This window comes from Mustela nivalis (assembly GCF_964662115.1).
Source record: "Mustela nivalis genome assembly, chromosome: 5".
NCBI lineage: Eukaryota > Metazoa > Chordata > Mammalia > Carnivora > Mustelidae > Mustela > Mustela nivalis.
In genome coordinates, this window is record NC_139024.1 from 20,522,277 (window position 1) to 20,544,861 (window position 22,585).

The 22,585-nt window shown below is 42.9% G+C and overlaps 1 protein-coding gene across 9 annotated transcripts in view; it reads left to right on the forward strand.

Annotated features, from left to right (window-relative positions):
* The window catches only part of FYN (FYN proto-oncogene, Src family tyrosine kinase), a 209,351-nt gene that overhangs the window by 35,657 nt on the left and 151,109 nt on the right, over positions 1-22,585 (forward strand). Inside the window, exon 1 of one of the 9 annotated variants that reach the window (XM_082731961.1) lies at positions 756-1,266. The exons of 7 other annotated variants lie outside the window; for them this stretch is intronic. The gene's annotated coding sequence lies outside the window, so the exon portion shown is untranslated. Of the gene's footprint in view, positions 1-755; positions 1,267-22,585 lie in introns of those variants that run through there. One more of the 9 variants, XM_082731955.1, reaches the window with a different exon arrangement.

A 22,585-nucleotide genomic window follows, 5' to 3' on the forward strand; every position in this document is an offset into this window, starting at 1 on the left:
CCAGGGAGTAAGAGGAAGCCCCTGGTGTGACGTCAGAGTCACACACTGAGGTAGGTCTGTGTGTCAGTGGCATGGAGCCTCGCCCATTCAGAGCCTGGGGTCCAGGTCACATGGCAGAGCTTGTGAACAGGGCTGAGTTGTCTGAGCTGAGTAGATTAGAGGGTGTCAGGTAGGTGATGAAACCCTCCTATACATACACAGTTGATTTTTTTTCTTACCGTTTAAGGCAGGTTTTTATTTTTGTGAACTCTTTGGGTTCTTTTTTGGTCTGTTCCATCAGTTATTGCAGCTGGCTGAAGTGTTTTAAAGTCTCTATTCTTTCCTCTAATTGATTGACTGTCCCCTCAGTTGTGATTTATTTGTGATATCCCTAAGCACATCTTGGTGAAACCTTACCAGGGATGAACCTACAAAGCCCCACTGTGCAGGGCCCTCCCTCCAGGTCAGTGTTGCTGCTCGGTGACGTTAGCACCGCTGGGCATGGTCGCTCATCACGTCTGGGGCCTTCAGACTGAATTGTCACCTAGCCCAGGGCCTTCCATCTCGAGCAGCTATGCTTCGAGCGACAGATGCTTTGCTGAGGCCGCTGCTCTGTGTCTGTGACGTACCACTCTGATAGTCCCATGAAAATGCCCCAAGATGAGGGCGGTGCCCCAGGAAGGGAGGGTTAGGAGCATTGCTGTGAGGGCAGAGGTCCCCCCGGTTGTTCTCACTGATGTCCATGGGTTTCAGTCCTGAGCCCCATATCCTGTAGCACACTTGTGGGTGTTAGCCATGGGTGATTTTGAAGGTGAGACTAGAAGCCTGCGTTCAGATGAGGAGTCCTAATCTTTGCTTCTAGGGCTCACCATTACTAAAGACATCCTTCTTTGCAGATTGCATGTGGTCTCTGAAGAGCCGACCTCACTGTTGGGTGCATAAGGCCCCTTCTTGGAAGATGTAGGGGTGTTTGTGAAGTTGTGAAATGTGCCACTACTAAGTGTAGTCAGCATGTAAAGTGAGGGAAAGGAAGTGAGATGCTGTGTGGATCATTTATGTGAACCAAAGAAGGGGGGAAAACAACAATTCAGTCATTTGCATAGTTCTTCCAAATAAGATTCGCCAAGACCAAGTGAGATGGTTTCAGGGTCAGTCACGAGGCGGCGTGATGTAGTGGAAAGACTGTGTGGGCCTCAGGGACTTGACCAGGTCCTGCTGTGCCACCCGAGAGCTGTGTGATGGTGGCCGTGGGGGAAGCAGAGAGTCAGACGCAGCGTTGCAGCAGCGGTGAGTGAGGGGCTGGGCGGGGGCCTGGGAAAACCATCCAGGAGGATCCCAGGACGGAGTTCGCAACTTCGGTTTCTTGTTCCTTCTTTCTTTGGGCAATACTGGCCAACGATTGGATAACTTCCCAGTGTGACCGGGACAGATCCATGCTTGGGCCAGAAGAATGGGCCGGGGGAAGTCTCCTTTCTATGACTTTAATTTTTCTGTTGCTCTTCATCAGGATTTAATGCCATCGTCATTTAAAACAAACAGAACGTTTGTGTGTTGGGGGGGTGGGCAGGGGGAGATTTTGTTCATCTCTGGAAGAATATTCTGAAAAGTAGTCCTACTAAACTCGTGGTATAGGAAGCAGAAGTTTAAAAAATAAAGTAACAGTCATTTTGCCTATTATTCGGTTATCAAATAAGGGCAAAATTTTTTTTTTCTTTACCAGAGTGTGTCAAGATGATGCTTATTGCAAAAAAGCAAATTTGATCGTGAGGTTACAAGTTTGAGCAATCCTTAGGTATTGAAATGAAATAACTTCTATAACCTGTTCACAGAGTTTGGAAGTCCTCATGGGGATCCACAGTGAAGTTTTAGGTACAGGAGAGAACTCCCTGGCAATATGTCAGTAGTGCTTCTCACTATCTAACCCATGAACTGGAAGAACAAAAAATGTTGACAGTTACCATAATATTTACTGTATTTTCTCATGTTCAGTTATATTTTTTAATGTAAATACTGGCCACTACCCAATTATGTAATTTTATTATTATTCTATTTTTGCAGTGGCTTAGAGGAAAATATAATTAGGCCTCCATGTTTTGTAGGTAGTAAATACACCAATGACGGATGCCGTGTAATGTTTTTTGAAAGAAAAAGTAAAAAGCTTCAGAAACAATTTCAAGGCCAGCAGAACAAGATGTCTCAGGGTGGGAAAAAGCACTTGTTTGGTTTCTTTTTTTTTGTTGTTGTTCCAAGTTTTTCTTTTTTTTTTTTTTTTAAATAGCCTTTATTTTTTTTTTTTTTTAGAGCAGGTGACTGTAAGAATAAGGGGAAAGTACAGAGATTTCCCAAATATCTGTGTTCCCCTATATGCATAGCTTCCCCCAATATCAATACCCTCACCAGAGTTGGACAGTTGTTAAAATTGAGGAACCTAAGTTGACACAGCAGTAGCCCCCCAAATCCATAGTTTACATTAGCGTCCACTCCTGGTGTTGTATGCTGGATTGAAGTACGACCACAAGTGTTGCCATTATGCTATTATATAGAGTATTTTCACTGCCCTAACAGTCCTCTGTGCTCTGGTTGTCCATCCTTCCCTCACCCCTAACTTCTGGCAAGCTCTGATCTTTTTTTTTTTTAAGAAAATCAAATTCCCTATACTCAGATCTCTAGGATAGTGGTTCCAGTTTATGTGTTTTTTCCTCCAAGCAGTCTACCAAATAGGAGAGAAACCCCAACATAAAAAACTTTGCTAAATTCATTTGTTTTGAAATAGTTTTCTTATCACTTTTAATTTTTGAGTAGGAAATAAGAAAAGCTTTTAGAATAAACATTACTGAAATGGAACAAATTTAATAAGAGCTCTTATTTTGTCTTAACGATGGCTGTGGTGTCATGATCAGGGACTCCTGAGAGAGTCTGAAGTTGGAGGAGAAAAGTAATCTCAGAGTTTACCCTTAAAAGAGGTAAAAAGATGAAGAATTGGGGCGCCTGGGTGGCTCAGTCGGCTAAACCTCTCCTTTCGGCTCAGGTCGTGATCCCAGAGTTCTGGGATTGAGCCCCATGTTGGGCTTCTTGCTTAGTGGGAAGCCTGCTTCTCCCTTTTGTCCCCACTTGTGCTCTCTCTCGCTATCGCTCTCAAATAAATAAGTAAAAATCTTAAAAAAAAAAAAAAAAAAGATGAAGAATTATGTTAAGGTCAGGAGCCCGGTGTCTGGGAGATGAGTGGAATTAAGATTATTTTGCAGGAAGAAAGAAAAGGTGGTTTGAGAAATCAGGCCAGGCAGCAGTAATGCAATGGAGCAAACATGACAAGCTTCTCAGGAGCACAGGACACCCTGTGGTTGGGTCGGGTTGGGAGATCAAGGCCAGCACTGCTGCCGGCAGCAACTTGTGTAATTTAGCAAACAGTCATTGCACTCTGAGTAGCATCTCAGATTCCCTTGCACTGCAATTGGTACCACCTTCTGAATGAGAGCTCACCACGATGGGAAGGTTTACCTTCCCATCACTGCTGAATGTTCCACATGAATCTGTACAGAGAATAAAGGGCGTCATGTTGGGTCTTCAGTGGTTATCAGGTTTAGAGGAGGGAGTTGGACAGAGCAAGCACTCAAGTCTAAGACAAAGGTCTGAGCTGAGGACTCCACCTGGGTCAGAATGCCTGGAAGGGGTTGCTGAGGGAGGCAGGTCCAGGGTGAGGAGTGAAAAGGAAAATGATGATGATCATGAGGATGTCTACAAAGGTGTGTGTGTGTGTGTGTGTGTGTGTGTGTGTGTAGATGGATAATGTATTTATATTTTTTACTATATATTATATTGATGTAATTTTATATATGTATAATATTCTATAATAAATATATTTGTTATTATGTATTATTTATATTCCTACAAAGAGAGATGCATATGCATCAGTTCTATACTTGATTACAGATATACACACACAGAGAAGGGAATGGGGGGAAAAAGAGGGTAAGAAATACAACCCCCTGTACCCATCCTGCAACATAAGAACTAGAATATCACCATTACTTTGAAAATCCTTATGTGTTCCACCCTGGCCATATTTCTCTCTCCTGGTACCAGTGCTGAATAATTTTGTGTTTGTTATTTCCTGGCTTATCTGTCTAAGTATGTTTCCCTACGGCTTTTCTATGTAATCTATTATTAAGTTTTGTTTGCCCTGGGCATATATAGATATGGATATATAGACATGTAATATTGTACCATTTGCTTTTTTTTTTTTAATCAGTCATTTAAGATTCATCCCTGTTGCTGCATGAAATGGCAAACATGAAATTCACTTATCTCCACTGCTATATGGTCTTATATTGTGGGAACATACCACAATTTATGTATCCAGTCTCCTCTCAATGGGCATTTGGGTCATTTCCAGTGTTGTGCCATTTTAAGCAGTGCTGCTGTGAACATTCTTGTATGTACATCCTCCTGCAAGCAAACTCTTAGGGCAGGTGCCTAAGAGAAGAATTTTGGTGTCTTAGAGTATGTGCATCTTCAACTTTACTGGATAATACCAAATTATTTTTCCAAAGTGGTTATACTTGGACATTCCATTTGACATTCCCATGAGTAAACATGTTAACTTTTAAGAGAAGGGGAAGTCTGAAGTGCAGGATTCATTAAACGTTGGAGAAGAAAAGGATATCATTAGGGTCTGATGAAGTACAACTTTACCATCAAAATGTGCGGTACAGAGAGCTGGGGATATGAAGAAAAAGATATGGGTTTTAAACAGGCACTGTGGATAGGGTGATAGGTTATCTCGTGTGGACTATAGTCAAGTTGTCATTAAGTGGCACAGTTCCATCTCCGTAGAAATGAATTCCCCATTTGTCCCCATTTTTACTCCATTCTCCCTGATCAGCAGGAATCTTTAGTGCTCTATCTGGGGAGCAGATAGATGCTTCTGGGCATTTAAGTATACGGTTTCCACCTCACACTGATGGCGGCATGGATTCTAATAAAGTTTTCAAAACAGACAAAGAGGCACACAGGCATTTTGGATATTACTTTCCTCCAAAAGTAAGAGATTTTTCTTTCTTTCTTTCTTTTTTTTTTTTTTGAAAGATTTTATTTATTTATTTGACAGACACAGATCACAAGTAGGCAGAGAGGCAGGGGGGGAGGGAGCGGGGGGGCAGGGAACAGACTCCCTGCTGAGCAGAGAGCCGGATGTGGGGCTTGATCCCAGGACCCTGAGATCATGACAGGAGCCGAAGGCAGAGGATTTAACCCACTGAGCCACCCAGGCACCCATAAGAGATTTTTCTGACAGGCATGCTTTATACCTTATAAATTCGGTCAGCTTACACAGGATTCAATATTGCTGACTCTTCTATGTCGTAGGGTTATTTGCCAAAAACCGAGAGCTGCACTGTTGCTGCTCAGTCACGTGACCTGAGTAAAATGGGCACATGGCATTTTGAAGAGGAAATTAACTATGAAACATGACACAGTCCTGGGTGAGCATGTTGGCCTTATTGTTGTAAGTTCTGACTGCTCTGACACATAAAACGGATAGGACTTGTTTTCTTTTCAAAGAATTTCCATTCTTCCAAATCTAGATTTTAATGAGGATAACTTCTTTTGTTGGCATTCCTAGGAAACTGAAAGTATGGGCACTGAACCATTCACAGCACTTGCTGTCTGGGGTCTCAGAAGTGCAGCCTCTTTGAACTTGTTATTTTGGGATGACCCTTCATTAATAGTATTCATCGGACTTATTCGCTTCTAGGCCTAAGAGCTCAGGGATGGTGGCATTTTCAAAATATTTTCATTATGGTTTTTTTTTTTTTAATCATCTGTTGATTGGTATTGTCTATTTGAAGCTTTCAAATACACAGTGGTGACAGTATGTATTTGGGAAAGCAGCATGTTACACTCAAGATGTGCACTGGATGTTAGGTGCGACTAATGAATCACTGAACACTACATCAGAAACCAGCAATGTATAATCTAGTGGCTAACTGAACATTAAAAAAACAAAAACAAAACAAAAACCATGATTTGCTCCCAAAGCTGCAAAGAACCACCAGTGTTCCATGGTTTGAGGGCTCATTATGTAAACTATGACATGTCTACTCTTGGAATATAATCTGTTAATTAAAATGATTGGAAAAATTGTTAAATAAGTTAGACAAATGTTTAGTTTGATACCAAATAGTGGAGTATGATCGTAATTTTGCAAAGCATAATGCATACCTAGGAAAAACCTATGACAATTATACCAAAATGCTAAGTTGTATTTGGGTTATGAGATTACAGGGATTTTTGTCTGAGTGTTTGTTAATGTGGTTATATTACTTTTATAATAAAATTAATTAAAAGGCTGGACTTAAGAGAGATCAATCTGGATTCAAATTGCCACTCTACCATTAACCAGCTGTTTGACCTTGGGCAAGCTACTTAACCGGCTTCCTCAGGAGTTCAAGATGTTATATCTGCCCCCATAGGGTTGTTGCTAGTCAGGTAATATTCCCAAGCACCCCGCCCCTGGTGCAAGTAGCTAGTGTGGCTGTTCCTGTCCTCGGCAGCTTCCCCTTCTCTTGTGAAACAGGCTTTGCCCAGTACACACCCAACAGCCATGAGTGATGCTCTTTTATTATCTGGTTTCTATTTCGTCCAGTTGGAGCCTCACTCTGATGTCAGTAAACACTTTTGACCTCTCGGAACTTCTGTTTTAGCAGTGACAACTGATGGTTATTTTAGAGAAGTGATTGGTAAGAATGTTTGGCCTTATGTGACAGGAGGGGAAATTTGAGGAACTGGACTTCCTAAAAGTTTGAGAATTTCAGCTGTTCAAATATATATATATATATTTATTTGACTGAAACATGCTTCCTTATTTGAGGACATCTTAATATCCCTTGGCTAATAAGGAGGGAACATGTTATATGCTTATTAAACAGACTGGTGATTTTCTTGGCTCTGTCAAGTTCTTTTAAGAGAAAAATACAAATAATATATAAGAGAAGATTTAGCAGGATCCCCAGGGGCTGTGTGTGAGCCCTAGGATGTTAACCAAGCTTCCTGATGATAGGAGGTGATCATGTTCAGCAGCTGGTATAAACAGGGCCAGAGCTGCTCAATGAGATCCTAATTTTTAACTTATTTCAGGGTAAGTTTATTCAGGCTAGGAGAGGAAAACTCATTTCTTTTTCCTTTTCTTTTTTGAAGATTTTATTTTTAAGTAATCCCTATACTCAATGTGGGGCTTGAAATCACAACTCTGAGATCAAGAGTCACATGCTCTGCTGACTGAGCCAGCCAGGCACCCTGAGAACTCATTTCTTTTTCTTTTTTTTTTTTTTTTTTAAGATTTTATTTATTTATTTGACAGACAGAGATCACAAGTAGGCAGAGAGGCAGGCAGAGAGAGAGGAGGAAGCAGTCTCCATGCTGAGCAGAGAGCCCGATGTGGGGCTCGATCCCAGGACCCTGGGATCATGACCTGAGGCGAAGGCAGAGGCAACCCACTGAGCCACCCAGGTGCCCCGAGTATTCATTTCTTAAGCGTAAGAGCCAGCTATAGATGGACCAGGTGCTGGAAAATGTTATCTTGCCCTGGTTTAGGGTATATCCTTAGCAAAGGCCCAAAGAAGGATGCCCATATGCACGGGGCCCAAGTCATTCCATCTACTTGGACCATTCTCAGAGTATCTGAGATCTCCCCTAGACTCTTAGAATCTGAAGACAGGAGTACATTCCTGACCTCCTCAAGGCTGGGATCCAGGTCTGTGCACTCCCAGTTCATGTCCTGTTTAGAATAGCAGACTCTCCGTCTGCCTCCAGCTGTCTTTGTACAACTCACTGGACATGCTGAGCCTCACTTTTGTTGTAAGCGGAGAGGTTTAATCTCTAAGTACTCTTTTGGGTCCCAAGTCCAAAAATTCAGCAATTCCCTTGGCTATTTTCTTCTTCTCCTTCTTCTCCTTCTTTCTCCTTTTTCTACATGCCAGCATCTTGAGAGGTATAAGTAATTAACTATAGGAAATCAACTATAAATTCTTGTTCCTTCAAGTTTGAGGCTCGGAATCAGGCCTCCTGTCTTCTGTGGATGGCTTGGTAGGGTCATGGTCTTTCTGCTAAGGCCACAGTTCCCCATGGCATGATGTTCTTGGCCCTATGAAGGTCAAAGATGGTATGGCATGATGCCAACTGGAATGCAGTGGCAGGAGGTTCCTCACTGGTGAAACAAGCTGCTGTAGCCCTTTAAGAAGGAGAATCGAGCAGAAACAAGAAATGAAGGGCATACAGACTGTATGGGAAGAAGGGCAGTTCTCTCTACTTGCAGGTGACATGACTGTTTACACAGACAAGTCCTAAGGAATATAAAACCACTTCTAGCGAGAACTAATGAACTTAGTAAAGTCATAGGATACGAGGTCAATATACAGAAATCAATCGTATCTCTATGTATTAGCAGCTAATAGGTGGAAAATGAAGCTAAGAAACAACTCTAACAGCAACAGAAACACATAAAACACTTAAAAATAAATGTAACAAAACTATCAGCTGGTGCAGTTTCTGAGGGCATTTAAGGGTAATGGGTGCTAACGGTCACAGACAGTTGTGCAGGGATTGGACTTGGTTTTTGTAGCTGTTATCATTTCTCAAGGGGAAAATCTGTATCAACTTGCATCATTGTTTAGCATCATCAAGATGTGGATTGTAATATCATCTTATATTCAATAAGCCATGTAGCCCTCCTACGGCCACTTCACGATTTACCTGGTACCAAGCATACCTCTTTTGCACTTTGGGTATAGAGTGAAGTCCTGAGTGATTTATAGGGCCACATTAAATCTCATGCATAAGATGTTCACTCAGAAAGTTGTGATTTTTCTTTATTATTTGTTCTTACTTCTCTCCAGGGTGTGATGAGGCATTTAATCCACCAGACAGCAGGAGGGTCTATATAATGAATTTTTATATGCCCCGGTCATTTTAATGTAATCGTCCTTGTTTTAAAAGGCTTCATTAAGTCTATTGTTAGGATTGTAAAACTACCTAAGAGAGACACAAGGGCTTTTCCCATTTTCAGAATTCAACAGACAGTTTCTTAATTGCACTGCTTTGGGTGAATGGTAATTAAATGGGTTGGGAGAATGTGCAATATTTATTTATAGTAACAGACATGTCATGTATTTATAGTCATTACTGCACAGTGTACTTGATAACATTCTTTAGGGGAAAAGGGGTCATGACTATTAAAAGTAGTTCCAATAACTGTTTTTGGGTATAGAGTGAAGTCCTGAGTGATTTATAGGGCCACATTAAATCTCATGCATAAGATGTTCACTCAGAAAGTTGTGATTTTTCTTTATTATTTGTTCTTACTTCTCTCCAGGGTGTGATGAGGTCTTTGAATCTAGCTGTGAATATTAACAGATTCAGGTACTTTTATATTAAAATACCACATATAGTAAACCTCTTGCAAGGAAACTGTACTTGCAAAATTCTAAATATACTTTTAACATTTTTAATTTAAAATATTTAAACATGTTTGCCAGTGTCAGTAGTCTTTGGAGTGTTATAATGTACCTTAATTTTGATAAGATGATAGGAGAGTGACTATTCCTTGGTTCTTAAATTTGGTAATAAGTACAGTTTTAACATCGTATTCTTAATGTCCTCTGACATGGTAGATTTGTCAAGGAGGTAGGAGAGAAATTTCCATCAAATATTGAGGATCTTAATACCAACTAAACCACTGGTTGGGGGCCTCTTAGAGGACCAGATGAAAGCTAGGGGAGTCCTCCATTGAGAAAAACCCGTGCACACATACACAGAAACACAAATACGGTATGCTACCTCAGGAGGTCTGTGGACTAAGTTCCTGAATGCCTCTTCATGGACCCAAAGATGTGAATCCTTGATCTATATGCAAATTGTACAAACAGCCCCTTCTGTTTTGCACATACCCCATGTCTAGGCTCTCCACTGCCTATGTCTGCAAATTCATTTTCATTTATACCTTTTTGCCATAGGACATTTTTACTCAGTCTCCGTTACCAGTTAGTTCAGTCTAAATGTGACAGAAATAGATCCCTTTCCCACCACTACTGATCTCTATCTCATCTTGTCATTTCTTCAGTCCTTATTGGTGGTCACCATCTTCTCCCTCTGTCTCCCCAAAAGCTGGAACAAGTGTGCTGTCTTACCCCATGTCGCTCATATATTGATAACCATTTTGTCACATGTTCTTTGCACTGCTTTCATCCCTTCCTTCGTTTATCAACACCATCCTGCTACAAGCCTCAAACATCACTCCTATAAATGGGCCCAGCCTCCGCTCCCTAAACTTCCTCTGTCCCACCCCTCACTTGGGACTCCCTCTTCCCTGTGTGTGGCCTGCCTTACACAGGCACACTTTTACCTTGCCCCGACCCTCTTGGACACCTTTGAGGGTTCTCTATCACAGCACACAGAAGGTTAAAAACCACCAGTTTTTTAATTATGGGGGCTGGCTCTCCTCCCATTTCCCGCAGAGACTGTTTCTTTCCCCCAAGCGCCTTGCCTGTCCCTATCCAGCCGCTCCTCTCCTGTCTTCCTGCAGTGCTAACAGCTCTGGCCCTCCAAGAGAGTGCCTAGGACAGATGATCAGTCTGCTGATAGGCAGTGGTTGGGCATCTCGTGTTTTCTGTGCATAGTCACTGAACCTGGCAGGAAGATGGGTCCCCAGGTCTGGGCAACCTTACTTCTATGGAAGTCTGTACTTCTGTTCATTTAGTAACTTTTCCCTACCATCTAGCTCAGTTGAGTCATTACTGAAGTAAAGATACTTCGGAAATAGCTTTTTAAAAAAGAGCATGGGGGCCTCCTACACTGTTGGTAGGAATGCAAGCTGGTGCAACCACTCTGGAAAACAGTATGGAGGTTCCTCAAAGAGTTAAAAATAGAGCTACCCCACAACTCAGCATTTGAACTACTGGGTATTTACCCCAATGATACAATGTTTATAGCAGTAATGTCCACAATAGCCAAACGATGGAAAGAGCCTGGATGTCCATCAACAGATAAATGGATAAAGAAGATGTGGGATACACACACACACACACACACACACACACAGACACGCACATACACAATGGAATATTATGCAGCTATCAAAAAGTGAAATCTTGCTGTTTGCAACAACATGGATGGAACTAGAGGGTATTAGGCTAAGTGAAATAAGTCAGAGACAATTATTATCGTATCTTACTGATATGAGGAATTTGAAAAATAAGACAGAGGATCATAGGGGAAGGAAGGGAAAAATGAAACAAGACAAAAACCAGAGAGGGAGACAAACCATAAGAGACACTTAATCTCAGGAAACAAACTGAGGGTTGCCGGAGGAGAAGGGGGTGGGAAGGATGGCGTGGTGTGGTGATGGGCATTGGGGAGGGTACGTGCTGTGGGGAGCGCTGTGAGTTGTGTAAGACTGATGATTCACAGACCTGTACCCCTGAAACAAATAATACAGTATATGTTGATTTTTTTAAAAAGCGTGGGGGCAAGGGACTAGGAGGATACTATGAAGCAAATAAATCTGTGGCTTCCCGCACGTGCACCTTCTCATCTTCCCCTGCTGGTCTGCAGGCCAGCAGCCTTCACTCACTCACCAGGGAGCATGGCCTGTCGTCTGCTCCTCTTTGTGTCCTAACACGAGACAAGGGTGGGCCTAAGTGTCTGGTAAGGGATGTATGCAGGTACCACAGTGCATCTCTCACGGTATTTGATAGTTTCACAGGGAAGTGACCTCTGACATGATCTCCAGCCACCTCATTGGCAGCTGGGCAAGCTGAGGGTCAGGGAGGTTAAGTGACCTGTCCAAGGTCAGACAGCAATAAAACCAGCTATTGAACCTATGTTTTCTGACTCCTAGTCTCTGTCTTTGCTACACTTCAAGTGCTCTACCCACTTTGTACTTTTCAGGTTCTTTCACATATGTTTTTCCATTAGCTTTCACCACAAACCAGTAAGATAGGTTGAGCCGGTATTATTCTCACACATCAGAGGAGATAAAAATAGTGACTTATTTTAGACCGAGAACCATGTGGCTAATAAGTGACATCGTTGAGGTTAGAGCCTGAGGATGATAGCAAGTTAAAACTGTTTTGGAAATCTGGTTTTGAGCTCTGGAATCCTTCCTTCCTTGATGTAAATATTAAAAAAAAGTTAGGATTTTCTATTTTCTAACAGTTTCTAGTTTCGTGGCTCATTTCCTGAAGTATGTTCTGAAGTACACAGGTCCCGCCAGATACTCAGTGAAAAATGGGTTGCATGGCCAGAGAAGCTGGGCAAAGCTGCTTGGTATATGTCCCTCTTGAGGATTCCCTATACATATTAGCATTTAAAGGTTCTGACAAGTCCTACTGCAAGGAAAACTATTGAATGTACTTTTTTTTTTTAAATCAGCAAAACACACATGACGAGATTTACCATCTTAGCCAATTTTCATTGAACAGGTTAGTGGCGTTAAGTATATTCGCTTTGTTGTTCAACTCGTCTCCAGAACTCTTTTCATCTTGCAAAGCTAAAACTCTGCACCCCTTAAGTAACAATTCTCCCCTCCCCCAGCCCCTGGCCACCATCATTCTACTTTCTGTCGCTGTGAATTTGACTACCCTTGGGTGCCTCACATAAATGGAATCATACAGTCTTATCTTTTTATGGCTGACTTATTTCACTTAGCAATATGTTGTCAAGACTGATCCAGGTGATAGCATGTCAGGACTTCCTTCCTTTGTAAGGCTGAGTAATATTCCATTGTTGAGTTGCTTCTGCCTTCTGACTGCTGGGAATAATATTGCTGCAAACATGGGTGTACAAATATTTCTTCAAAAGTTTACTTTCAGGGCGCCTGGTCTAAGTTCATTAAGCATCTGACTCTTGATTTTGGCTCAGGTCATGATCTCAGGGTTTGTGAGATCAAGTCCTGCCATCAGACTCCACACTGGGCATGGGGCCTGCTTAAGATTCTTTCTCCCTCTCCCCCCACACCCCATGCTCTCTCTTTCTCCAAAAAAAAAAAAAAAAAAAAAAAGAATTTACTTCTGTTCTTTTGGATATATACCCAGAACTGAAACGACTGAATCATATGGTGATTCTGTTTTTAGTTTTTTATGCAACCACCATTGTTTAACATATTTTTTTACCCAAGTTTCACAGATTCATTTGACCACAGAATTCTTTTTCCACATTGTACCTTTGAGTATCCCCCAGAACCCGGGCCTCCCAGAAAACACTGGGAAATCCCGAGCCTGGGATTATTTCCGCTTGTGCCAAGGATTTCCTCCTGTTCCAAGGAGCCGGCAGACCTCAGGATGCTGGCCGGGCATTTCAGCCCTAAAGCTGCCAGCCCACGAGCGAAGTCAGCAGGGTGGTCCCCGGAACTGCAGAAGCCGAGGAAGCTCACAGGATACACAACAGACTGCAGCCCGGGTTCCTCCGCCTGAAACTGACGCTGTGAACTTGGCACCGGCCGAGAGGCTGCCGTGGCGGCACGTAGGCGGCACTGGTTAGGTTGGTACCTTTGTTCAGCGGGACAGCGAAGAAGAGCCACCCCCGGCCTACACGCAGGAAGGGCCCTGGAGAGGGTTTCATAGTGAGAAGTGTTGGAAAAATGGCAAAAGCCACCATTTCCCTCATTCCTCAAGGAGGAAGGAATGCCACCTGGTCAAAACCGTGTGTGGAAGAGCTCATCCACTTGTTGTGCTGACTCTGTCTAATTGGCCCTTAATGTGGTTCCTAAATAATTGAGGGATCGTTGTAAATACGATCGTTGTGTGGGTAGGTAGAAATGCCAACCGAGTCGATGCGCTTTCCACAGATGGAAAAAGGGGATATGGGGCAAAGGAAGTAAGGTGAGGAAAGAAGAAAAATCCCAACCCCGAAAGCCGCTGAACACGTCAGCTGTCCTTGTGGTCGGCCTCTCTCCTGGACAAGCTCAGGAGGGGCCGCCCTTGGTGACTTGAAGGAGATACTACATGATTGAACACCCCACATGGTCAGTGTTGTTTCTGTCTACCCTGGTTTGAAAACTGGCACGGGCCTGAGTGGTCGTAGGGGCGCCTGAAAGAGAACAGACCAGGAGGTTACAGAGCTGCTGTAGCTCCATCAGGCTGTTCGCGATGTTGATAAGGATGAGGACATGGACAGAAGATAAAAATACGGAGTGGATCTGTAGCTGCAGAGAGCTCGAAGCTGCCTCCAGGAAGCCCGCAGGGCCACCTGTATCTTCGCGCCCTTGCCCCAGAGCAGGTAATGATAGCCGGCACCGTGGGTTGAGAATTTCATCAGCTCTCTGGGATCCTTAGATGAAAACAGCTACTGATACACAAATCATTATTATAGGAGACTTTATGTTCTGTAAATAAATACTATGGCTTATTCTCTCGGACTCCTTTGCTTTTAATGAGTTCAGACTTGGCCTTGCTCATTGGCCAGTTTCCAGCCATGCTGTTCCCCTGGGATCGCAGCTCCATATGGAGGTGCTTAGGTGAAGGCGAAGGAGCCCTGACGGAACCATATGACCTGGGGCGATCTGCTTCCCCTCACCAGGCCCCGGCTTTGTTATCGCCGCTGGTCCTTTGCTGAGGTTCCTTCCAGCTCACTAGGTGGATGATATTTATCAGATAAAGATTAAACACAAAAAGAATTCACCTTCAAATTAAAAATGTTTATCAAGTGCCTTTTATGAGCTAGGCACTGTGGTAGGTGTTTGGGATAAATCCTGAATGAGGCAGCTTATTCCAGTTAGGGGAGAGGAAATGAAATAATAGGCAGTAAACGTTAATGCATAAGTGAGTTATATTGTTGTTAGAAGGTGATGTGTTTGGTCCAAAAACAAAATAGTGTGGTAAGAGGGATAGAGAACACAGGCAGGAGTGCAATTTAAAAAACGTTAACAAAGAGGAACTTTTCCATGACAGTTGTTAGAAAATCAAGTACATTGTTAATCGGAAGTTATAAACATCTCCCTTGGAGATTTTAGGAAAAGAACATTCTACTCTTCTTTTTAGATTCAGGGATATTCTCGTTCAGATGTAGCAGGATTAACCAGATAATCCTTTTGAAGGCTTTCTTTTCCAGTGATTTAGTTGTTTGTGCAGGGATAGCTCCAGAATTTATGCATATGTGCGTGTGTGTGTGTGTGTGTGTGTGTGTGGTGTGTGCATACATACACACATGTATAGATAGGTGTTTACACATGTGTGCACACACACGTACTTCTGTTTAAGGAGCACTACAAGCCAGAGTTGGGTGAACCCAGCTGCTGGCGCATCTCCCAGCAAACTTTTAAAAGGTCAGCTGTTGGGCCATAATAATATAGCCCTCCCATCCTGCCATTTTCCAGGGGAAGAACTGGAACACAGAAATGCTAGTGACTCACCAGAATCCGCGTGAATCAGGGATGGGTAATAGGACCTGGCTCCGGCCCTTGGACCGTCAGTCCCCCGCCTCGAGTGCCTCCCTACATTCCTTTTACAATGAGGCAGACAGCTTGGTTGTTTTGACTTCCCCTCCCCTTTTGCTTATGAGCCACCTCCACTCCCAAGTCTGGATAATTAAATAATAATAAGACTGGTTTAATACTCTAACCTTTATGCATCCAGAGCCCCACGGTCCGGCTTCAGGATGATGTTAGAGTCAAGCAGATACAGTCCAGGGGTGACAATTGCAAACAGCAGATTCTTTGTGTTTGTCAGGCACCAGTGGGGACACAGAAACTACAGCAATACCTCAAGCCCCTCGTCCTCCCATCAGACTTCCTCACACTCTATAGCGTGTGTACACTTACTGCCTTTTCCTAACCATGGCCCATTTCTTTTCCACCTTCCCTTCTTATGCTGCATCATAAGATACCCCCCAGGGAGGCCAAGATCAGGACTTTCTTTCCCAGAAGAGCAGGCGAGAGGAAGAACCAGCAAAGCCAAGTCAGAATCCACTTTTGCGGCTGGGGGAAGAGAGCCTGAAAGCAGGCATTTTGGATTTCCACTCCCGTCACACCACTGTTCATGCTGTGCTAGTCTTTCTTCTGTAGTGCCCCATGTGATTTACACCTCACAGAAATCCTGGGTGGTCGGTATTGATAGCTTCATTTTGCTGCTGAAATAAACTAAGCCTGAGAAGTCAAGTAACTTGTGTGGTGTGCTCTTTAGACAATGCTAGGATTTGAGCCCAGTTCTGTCTCGTTATAGAAGCGGTGCTCTTGGTCCTACGTGGCGCTGCCTCTAAGTAACGTAAATCCCAGAGGCTCCATGTTCTTTCAGTTGCAGATCTGTTTGGGTGGGAAGCGCAAGTACAAAACTAAGTCTTTGGTGTTTGTTTGAGGCAGTTAAATCTGCTCTCAGCAAAGATTTTGGAAGCATAGGAGCTAACTGGAGAAGAGGATGTTCCCCTGAAGTGGAGTGGAATCTTTGTCTTATTAGAAACCAGAACGGTCTCGGCCTCATTGCCCACAGCCCAGAGAGAGCCCAGGAGGTTCTGTGAACCACTGGTCCCACACATCCGAGGCCATCTCTTCCTGACTCAGTCTTCTTAGCAGGTTTTACAACCTGCTAATGTTGGGCCTGGCAGTCTAAGGAAATTCCTGCAGTGCTCAGAGACGGCAGCATGAAGGAGCTTCCAAAGATACAGGAAATTTGAGCAGTTCCTTTGTCACAAGTATAAAATACATTTTCTGACAGACACACAGGTTCAGCGTGTGGATTTGTGAACTTGATAAATTCACAAATAAGAAGCTTAAGGGTAAGAGTCTACAAGGAGTGCATTTTGTGGCTCCCTCATTTGGGCGGGGAGAGGAAAGGGTCCGAACTGGAAGAAGGATTAAAAGACCAGAGAAGCAAAATAGCTAAACCTAAACAAATACAAATACAAATCCGAAATAATGAATGAGAGCACATAAGGCAAAACAGATAAGACAGTGAACAGGGAAAGGCAAGCTAGAGCAGAGCTACGCATGAGCTGAGGATGAAGGACATGTGACAGAGAAATGTACTGGAGATGAAAAGACAAAGACACAGAGCCACAGGCAAGAATGTCTCCCAGTGTTAAAGATGCTAAACAGAGGGGTGGGGGTAGTAGTCAGCCTTTCCCCTAAGTTTCAGTAGAAAGTTAAGCCTAGTATACAGGAGGGTTTTCACTTGAGTTCTCTTTCCACAGGCCTGAGATTATATTTGTTGGGTCAAGAGAAAAATCATTTGAAAGTAGAGGCACTAACACTTATCATCATCCAAATTGCCCCTTAATAAACTAGGAGAACTAGAGCAAAGTGAAATGAGCTTAAAATAGATTCTATGGCAATGACCCAGCCAATGATGTTATCACAGATGAGTCATGACCAAATAGATTCTTCACATCTTGCAATACATGTTTTTCAGTTTTCAAAAGTTTGCGATGAAGATTTTTTTTTTAAAGACTGCGTACTCACTCAAGAAAATCGGTTGTTGATACCTTTTCTTTTGTGGCGATGCTGTGCCTTCCTATTTTCCCAGTTAAAAATGCTATTTGAACTCTGAATGTTCTGTATCCGTAGTTGGTGACTTTATGTACTCCTTGCTTCCAGTTCCTGAGGCAAAGCGATATGATGAACTGATTAAAAATAACATTCTAATGAAATTGCTGGGTGTGTTGTTGTAATATAAGTCAGCTGCACATGGGAAGTTCTTTCCTGAGGAAATTTGATAAACTGAAAGTCCACTTGAGTGTTTATATATTTTCCGTGAGAATTTTGGTCCTTCCTCATGTTTCCTTTCAAAAATTACCAGTTAATTTGTGCTTCCCACCCAAAAACCCATTTTAACACTTGTAATAAATAGTTAGCTGAAGTCTGTTATGTTAGCAAGATCCAAGAGTGTGGATTAACTGTTTACCAGTAAAGTATGTGAGCGTGTAGGCTCTCTCTTTTTAAGATTTTTATTTACTTATTTGAGATGGACCAGTGGAGAGGGGCAGAGGGAGAAAGAGAAGCAGAGTCCCTGCTGAGCGGAGAGCCAGACATGGGGCTCAATCCTAGGACCCCAAGGTCAGGACGTGAGCCAAAGGCAGACCGAGCCACCCGGGTGCCCCATGAGTATATGGACTTTTTTTTTTTTTTTTAATTTTGTTTATTTATTTGACAGAGAGAGATCTTCTGCGGGCAGAGCAGAAGGCAGAGAGAGAGGAGGAAGCAGGCTCCCCACTGAGCAGAGAGCCTGATGCGGGGCTTGATCCCAGGACCCTGAGATCATGACCTGAGCCGAAGGCAGAGGCTTTAACCCACTGAGCCACCCAGGCACTCCAGTATATAGACTTTTAAAGACAAGCAAAGTGAGCCCTTTTTTGTTCAAGTACTGAAAAAAAGGAGATGATGGTTTTTACCTATTAGGTCTTCACTCAGCCTAGCAACATGTGAAAACCTCTCATTCTTTAAAAGATAAATACATACATACATGTGTGAAGGGAAAAAATGAAATTTTTACCTGACATTTTTCTCTTCAGTGCCAAACTTGAAAGAGTCAAAATGCTAAAGGTGACCCACAGGCATATTTTGCCTAGTCCAGTGTTTTTGTTTTGTTTTGTTTTTGCTTAATTTGAGCCAGCATTTAAAAGTCAAGAAATTTCACACTAAAATAAAAGAAAACCCAGATTTAGGGCTTCTCTTTAAAAATAAGATGATCCGCAGCATTGGGCGAATATCACCACTTGGCAGCCATTACCTGGAGAAGTTGCTGCACAGCGGCCGCCCCATCAGTTGTTCCGAGGCAGTTTGTCAGGTTCTTGGTGGGTCCCCACACCTGACGTCTGTGGCCACACGTGCGAGTTGCCTTTTGCGATCACATTTGCACTGTCGATTTTCACAAGACAGACAAGTATTTTTTTGTACCCATTTGGCAACATGGAAGAGACAGACGAGGCAGCTTGCTCCCAGTTCACCTCGTTCCTGCTGTTACTATCCTGCGGGCATTGAATCTCCTGCTGCTGCTCATCCCACCCTCACAGCCCGTCTTCACCCTGCTGCTCTCTTCTTTCCACTGCGGCTGTTCCAGGGAAACAGCCATCTCCCCAGCCGTATCTCCTCCTCCTTAGGAGCCTGTCCTTGCTTGAGTCTTTGTCCTCCTCCGCATCTGTTACGCAGGCTGGTGATCTGGTTGACCAGCCTCTGTCTCCACACTGTCTTCCAGTAGCTTCGACGACTCTTCCTTCTTCTGGATTTTCTTCTGCTGGGAGCTCATCTCAGTCTTCTTTGCTGGCTTCTCCTGTGCTATTTGCTTCAATCACTTTTTCCCTCAGTGGTCAAGTATTACATGAACATATAGATGACTTTAAAAATTCAGACAATAACAGAAGTATGTAAACTAAAAAGAAAAAGTCCTTTTTTTTTTTTTAATCCTTTTTACCCACCCACCCTCATCCCAGAGGCAAATGGGTTTCTTTTCCTGACCCTTTCCATGTAATCTTGTTTGTTTGGTGTTGTTCATCACGAATGGGATAATTTTATACATACTGCTTTTTGCTTTGGAGAGGACATCGGTCAAGATAAACAGATCTCCATCATACATTTTATGATTCACCACCTTCTTAAATGTGGGTATTTCTGAGCAAAGCTGATTGAATAATTATAGTAGTTAACAAATGATTGTTTTTATTGTCATGTATCTGATTTCCCTAAGACTCTGAGATGGTAGAGACAGTGTCTTTTTATATTCCCCTATCAAAACACCTGTCAATAAATATTTCATGAGTGAGTAAAGTTGGTATTTTTGCCCATTCACTTTAATTTATATGTAATATTATAGTTTAAATTCAAATAAAATATTCTAAGCTATATAGTAAGTATGTTAGTGCAGTTATCATAAGGTACAGTTAATCTATTTCTCAGGTCATTTTCTATCAGTAACATTAATTTTGCTTCCCTCATTAAGATCACCCTACTATGCAAAAGGGAATTCTGCACACTACTCGTTTTGTTTCAAAGAAGTATTGGTGGCTGGTTGTTTTTGTTTTGTGTATTGTTACTGTGTATGTTGGCATCTTTCCAAGGCAGATAGTATGTTGTGTGCAATTCATTCTTCATAAAAGTATCGTTTATGTTTCAAGAGAACATAAATACATGATGGTTGTGTAAACAGAGTTGACTTAATACAACCTCCCTTTAGTAGGAAAGTAGTTGTGGTTTATAAAGTGAGCCTTGTTGGACACAATTTGAGCTCTTTTGCTGAGGGTTTTCATTCAGTGTGGTGCTGCTGTTAATAGCCCTGATTTAAGGAGAAACCAATGGAAACATCTATCATCTGATTGCCATGGGATGTCGTCCCAGCTTGTGTCATGGTCGCATAATGTTTGTGGGTTTGTGGGGTGAAGAAAATAACACTTGGGTGTTTGGAATTTATTCTTAAGCTGTTTTTGTCAGGGGTGGATGAATTTCTTGCTCCTGAGTCAAAAATGAGGCTTTTAAATACTCTTAGTAACTCTCTCATCACTGGACTCTCTGGAGGAAACACCAAGGGTGAGTGTATAGGAATAATATTTTAATATTTATGTATTTTAAAAAGTGAAGGACATGGGGTGCCTGGATGGCTCAGTTGTTAAGCGTCTTCCTTTGGCTCAGGTCATGATGCCAGGGTCTTGGGATTGAGCCCCACATCGGGCTCCCTGCTCAGTGGGGAGCCTGCTTTTCCCTCTCCCACTTATGTTCCCCCTCTCCCTGTCTCTCCCTCTGTCAAATAAATGAATAAAATCTTAAATAAACAAGCAAACAGTAAGGGAGGTGGGACTAATCTGTCATCAGTAGTGAACTGAAGTCTGTTGGTCACTAATAGTCCATATTAAGACATGATCCCTGCTTGTGCTGATTTGGGAAATAAGTAAACACAAATTAGAAAATAAAGAAGCAGGAAAATGGAAACTACATAAGACTTCTGCAATGCACATATGTCTGTTAAACTAATTAAAATTCTGCCCAAGGGGTTACTGGAGTGGCTAAAACTCAATTTAATCTGGGTCAAGGTCTTGGAGAAGGTGGTTCAAGTGCTGCGTTTTTAAAGAAAGGTTTTTAGAGGAAAGGATATATTCCATTTCCAGGGTCCACCATAAAACAATAATCATGATCTAGTTGTGGAGATTTAAAGTGACTCCAGATTTCAGAAGGATTTAAACACTGTAATAAGACTTGGAATGACTTCAACAGGAAACATAATTGAAGTAAAATGATTATGCCCATAACTGATATCTGTATGCGTGTATCATACTATGGCTTCTAGACTCCTTTTAGGAATGGTATTTTATTAAATCTATATTAAATCTTGATGAATTGCAAGCCTTCTTGAAGACTGAATCTCGAGGTTTGATGGAGGCAGACTGCCTGGATATAGGGGATGAAATAAAGGGAAAGAGACAAGACTGAGTTTCCCAGTCTGGGAGGATGTCTGCCTCTGACTGAAGTGAGCACATAGAGCTGATTCGGACAGAGAAGATGATCCGGCATAGCCAACACTGGCAGCAAAAGCCACACACACACAGAGACAGTGTTAAACTCTTGAGAACAACCTGGCTTACCTTGCTGGTGAACTTTACAAGTTCACTTTTTGTAGCCTGGTGACCTTGAAAGTCAGGGTCCTCGGTGTTGGGCAGGGGAAGGGTTTAGGCAATAGAGGTTGCTGATGGCCTAAGGGTAAAAGCAGGAAAAAGAAGTAAGTGGAAGAGAAAAGTGAGTGTCAAGTGATACTTGTAAATCAGGGAGCTGCCACAATGCTACAGACGAGAGAAACAGCAGCATGACAGCATGAAATCATGTTTTGTATTGTTTATTTGCCATTTGTTGAGTTGTATAGCCCTCGGGAAATAGCTGTGGCTTCAAAGCTGACAAGTCTGAGTAGACAGGGCACAGGACAGCAGAGGCAGAGAAAACTAGTCAGCGCCAGCAGCCAGGTGAAAGATCCAGTACCTGTCGCCGTGATGGAGCCTGGCTCCCGAGGTGGGCCGTGGTCGGGGCTCCTTGCTGAGGCCCCAGGCTGTCCGAGCGTCTTGTAAATGAGTGGTACTGGCATCAACAGGTGTGATTATAATCTATAGACTGTCACCGCCACTGAACCCGTACTCAGAGCTCACACCACTGGGCTTGTCTTCATAGACAGTGGTACCTTTTAAAGAAAAGAGGATTTGCCACGTTAAATCCATAATCTACCTGATTAGATCAAGCCAGCCACCCTCATGCCCAGGGTTTAGAATGCTTTTCATGTTGGGTGTCTCCTGTTGCTGTCCCCAACACCGGCCTGGAATGGTAGCACACCCAGGGGCTTAAGGAAGTAGAGATGTACGTTGTCCTCTAGCATTCCATCTCTGTTCTCTTAGCCCTCCATCTTGCTCTTTCTCTGGGCTTGATTATTTGGGAGAAGATGCGACAGGACCGGAATGTGTAGTTTATTCTTGACTTGATGAACCCAGGCATTGGCATGGCATGTTTCATCGGCCAACTTCTGTACTTTCGGAGAAGTGGCATCCAGCAAAGGCAGCGTATCAGTCATCAGCTCATGTGTTCTCTCTGTCCTTCTCACAGTTGGCTGTTCTTCGGGGCACATGTGCACAGACGCTACGTCTGTTGGCCCTGACTCTTGCT